This window comes from Octopus bimaculoides, chromosome 3, assembly GCF_001194135.2.
Source record: "Octopus bimaculoides isolate UCB-OBI-ISO-001 chromosome 3, ASM119413v2, whole genome shotgun sequence".
NCBI classification, from domain to species: Eukaryota; Metazoa; Mollusca; class Cephalopoda; order Octopoda; family Octopodidae; genus Octopus; species Octopus bimaculoides.
This window is the reverse complement of record NC_068983.1, coordinates 121,226,329-121,231,247: the sequence shown is the minus strand read 5'-3', so window position 1 is coordinate 121,231,247 and position 4,919 is coordinate 121,226,329. Positions and strand designations below refer to the sequence as shown.

The 4,919-nt window shown below is 30.6% G+C and overlaps 1 protein-coding gene across 2 annotated transcripts in view; it reads right to left on the bottom strand.

Annotated features, from left to right (window-relative positions):
• The window catches only part of LOC106874285 (calcium-dependent protein kinase C), a 344,185-nt gene that overhangs the window by 44,686 nt on the left and 294,580 nt on the right, over positions 1-4,919 (bottom strand). The gene's annotated exons all lie outside the window — the stretch shown is intronic.

The following is a 4,919-nucleotide window of genomic DNA, read 5'->3' as shown; positions in this document are numbered from 1 at the left end:
TATATGTATATATATATATATGTATATATATATATATGTATATATATATATATATAATGTTGGGTCACTTTCAGTGCTACTGGTAACATGTAACCCAATACAACCTGTGGCATGATCAGGCCATCAGTAAATAAACTGGTAACCCTACTGAGTCTGCTTGGTAAGGAAGATGGTTTTTGTTGGACAGGAGGGATGATCTCAACAGAGTCAACAGCCATCAAACAGCTAGGAATGAGATATCCCTAGTCTTTGTTTAGACATCTTTCTAGGAGAAGGACATTCTGAAATAACACCCACCTCATTGCAAAGCCAGAGATCCTTGCACTTGCCTGTTTCCAGACTACTTGGCTTTGTAGGTGAGAGTCTTGCAAGCTGTTATTGACCTTAAATTTTAGCACGGGCATCAATGAAAGGCATTGCTTTTAACATATTTTCTGTTTGTAGAGAAAAAAAAACTACTGAGAGAAATTACTCAGGAGAGCCCTCCACATTAAAAAAAAGAAGCCCAAAAACCCACAATAGCCAAGTTAATGTTACCATGTTTAATGAAGTAAACATTAAAAAGCTAGTCAGAAATAGGGTATAAAAAAAAAAAAACAATATTAGTCAATGACTAAGGTTGTTTTAATTATCCCAGCAAGTCAATTCTGGATATGTTTCAGTTTTATTAGATTTTCTCAGCAAGGAACAGACACCACTGTACTTGCTGAACTAATGATAAGAAAGTCACTAAATAGATGGTAAATATTATAAAGGTACTGGCATATAAAATTAGCATATTTCAGTGAATAATGCCTGGAAAAAGTTCACCTATGTATGTTATGTTAAAGAGAGAGTAAACAAATATTTCAATTGCTGGCATCATTAAAAAGACAAGCCCATCTAAATGATGACATAAATTTGAGGTTATTAATGTACTGAATAGTGTAGATGGGACATTTCCTTAACAAGGATACAGGAAACCCATTAACAACTGATGTTTTTAAAAAGAGAATATTATAGTTAGCAGATCATATTAAACTGTTCATATTCATAAACTTATATGAAACACAGCTGCAGTGAAGTATTGAATTATTAATAACTGCTAAATCTTGAGTTTAAACTTTGTTACAACCAATGTGCTTTGTTTTCAAGCAAAGCACATTATTTTGCTAATCTGTGTTTGTTTGACTGACATCAGTTTCCCCACTACTATTTCACAGATAAATTATTAGCAAATGCATTTATTGTAAAAAGAATTTTGTTTTGATAGAAAAAAAATTAAGTTGGCAAAAACCAGCCAATCTACCAAGCTAATTTTGAAATGGATAGCAGGACAACGAAAAAAAATATTAAACAATTATATTTTTTTGGCAAATCAACAAGAAACAAACAACTTATTGAGTGGCTCCTTGATTTATAAAAAACAGCATGTAAGAGTGAGGTAGAAGGAGCATATTGTTGTAACAATTATGAACCATGCTCATGAGCCTAGAGCAGTAAACTGATATATACTTTCAAAAAGAGAATTGTGTTTCTGTGAAAATTTCTAAACTCAGAAAATTTTTTTAAAGTTTTAAAAGATTTATGAAATTCAGTACAACAGAGCAGTGTAGAATTATTTGCCAAAATGCAATAAAAAAAAATAATGAAATGAATAAGGCATCAGAAAAAGCAATTTAATTCCTTAAATATTAAACCTGAAATAATATCTGAATTTCTGTTAGGGGAAGCCAGTGAAATAAAATAAAAAAATATTATGAGAACCAATCACTCTGACAATAAAATATGATATATAAGATCAACATAGAGGATTGGGTCTTTGGGAAAAAGATTTTGTAAGAAGAGATCCAATACCCAGATTTTAGTTAGAGGATATAAGCAATCACATAGCTACGTGATTAGTTGAATACAGTTTATTGAGCAGAATGTGTGTTCCCTTTTAGAGGTCAATATTTCAAGAAAGCAATTACAGTAGTAAGATAATTTGTTACAAGAAGTATTTCACATCCATCAATGAAATCCAAACAAATTTAGAAAAAAAATCAATTAATATTTAAATTAATATTTAAATTTGCACATTATATAAAATAGCAAAAGAAATTTTTTAAAAAAGCGATAATTTTAATATATTTATACAAGTATTTGGAGATTGTAATCTGAAGAGTTAAACATTACTGGAAAAAGTTTATCATTTGAATTATCACCAAGTTATTGAGCAGCAAAATGAAAGGGATAATTAATAATAATAATAATGATAATTATAATAATAATTAAAATCAATTAATTATTTCAAATTAAATTTGACCTTCAAATATGAGTAATATTCAAAAGTGACCACTGATGGGCTGGTGAAAACTGTTTGTTTTGGTAGAATAAAAGTTACAGCTATTTGAAAGTTTCAACAGACATTTGGAAACAGAAATTACATGTAGAGGTGCAGTAGCACGAAAGGAGAAGCCACAAGTGAATGAAACAAGAGATGACCTAGGAAAGAGCAATCATATGAAGTTGACAAATATTATAGAACTGAATATATATATATATATATATACATATATATATATATATATATCATAGTAAGTAAAAAAGAGACAAACTCATTGGCTGCACAAATGCAAAAGAATCCATAGTATTGCTATAAGGAAACACACACACAAAAAAACAATAATGAGAACAATAATAAAGATAATAATCATAATAATAATTAAAGAAATATATAAGAAAAAAAGTCAACCAAATGTAATTTTCTGGTGCTTATAAGACATTTTCTTGCAAAGAAATAAATACATATAAGGTAATTAATTTTAATGAAAATAAAAGGGAGGAAAAAGTGTAGATAAAGTGCATATATTGTTGTTTAGTGTTCAGAATTGGAGTAACTAAAGGAGGAAGGGGGGTTAATATTCGGAAGAGGAGAAAATATTTCATGACCAAGCACAGAACAACAATGATAATAAGTTCTTAGGTCTAATAAAATAATGTGGGAGCTGAATGAAGAGCCAATTGTTTGCACATATCATCACACTAAAATAATAATAATAATGATAGTAATAATAATAATAATAATAATGATAATGATAATAATAATAGTAATAACTGTAGTAGTAGTAATGATAATAATGATAAGTAGCTCACTTACAAATGGTAGCTGAAGATGTTAAAAAGAAAACGAAAGGAGATACATTAATGTGATGGATCTACTTGTACAGCAACAACAACAACAACAACAGCAATAACAATAATCATTATCGTCTTCTTCAACAACAAAAAGAACAAGAATTCAAGACTGTATATACTTTGCTTCAGGCTGCAGACCAATAAATTTTCATTCATCTTGTTATCTCACTATATCTTATTTAAGTGTTCCTTTTGAAACAAAGTAAGATCTGGTCTTTAACAAGGTGACGTTATTCTTTAGTTAAAGTTTAGAATATCTTCTGCAAAATGTATGCATGCATATGTACAGCTGGTGAGAGTGTAGGTGCATCTCTGCATGATTGTACAAGTGTAATTGTGTGTGTAGGCATATCAGTGAGTAGGCGCATCTGTGTGTATATGCTAGTGTGTTTGTATGTGTATATATGTGTGTGTGTATGGGGGCAATGCATGCATGTACATCGAAAAGTAAGTCCAAACATGAGTTTTGAAAATATCAAGCAGTTTTTCATTATCTGACAATAGTCTTGAATTTGTAGGTGTGTGTGTGTGTGTGAGACTATTGATTTATGTTCATGTTTCTGTTTAGCAATATATACACAACCATCAGATTTTATAAATAAAAGACTTTCTCTCTATATATATATTTATTCATACACTCACTACTTTTATGTATTTCAATTTATGAGTATGCAACATACATGCATTCATACAAAATACATAAAGGAGGATCTATAAATTTACACACACACACATATATATATGCAGATTGTTCCAAGATAAAAACAGCATCTTCATCCAATATGGTATGAACACTTAAAGAGAGAGGCATGAGCAACCTCCATATAAACTGGAGCATTATAGCTAAGGCTAGTAAATACAGGGGACATGGCAGCAAATGCAAGCTCTACATCACTGCATAACTAAATCACATAACATCAAAAATGAACGTTTTAAACATTAGGGAGGAAACCTTTTTGCCTAGCATGCCCAAGCAATAATTCATACTTAGAAATTTCAAGCATGAATTCTGCCCCCACTTTGCCATCCCACCAACCTGAGTAAGTTCTTCTCTGGACACTGATTATATGCATTTTATTAACATTATGTATGAAAGACACACACTCTCGTAAGCTTATACTGAGTTCTCTCATTACACAGATATATTGTGCTTTGTACACATTCATGACATCACATGATTCCTAGAAAAATATACACAAACTTATAAATTCACAATTCCATGGATTTACAACCCTATGGACCAAGTTTGGGGGTCAAAATCTGTGAAACTGCACAATTATGAGCACATACGAAAATACAAACAGAAGTCATAATGCAGTTGTGTGTGTGCATGTGTGTATATATATATATATATATATATATATATATATATATACACACACACATATTTATATATATATATGAAAAGTTTTGGTATCCAGAAAGCCCAAATTGGAGGTAAGGCTCTGTAAGTATTACAGAAAGACAGTAGGTACTATGGAAGGACAATTCTACCCATTCTACAGAGCACTTTCCTTGGATAATAGAACTGCAACTGTAACATTTAGCATACGTTTTTATTCTCTTATTTATTTTTATACTTCCCTTCCCCAAAAAACTTCTTATATTAGTCTACTATCTCCCTCTATTTAACTCTCTCCATATCGTCTCTGATGACGGGATAGCCTCATATCGCTGAAACAGTTGTAAGACTACCTTTCTCTTTATAAATGTCCTAGAAATTTCCCAATGCCTTGGTTTTGTTATCTCATTTTATTTAC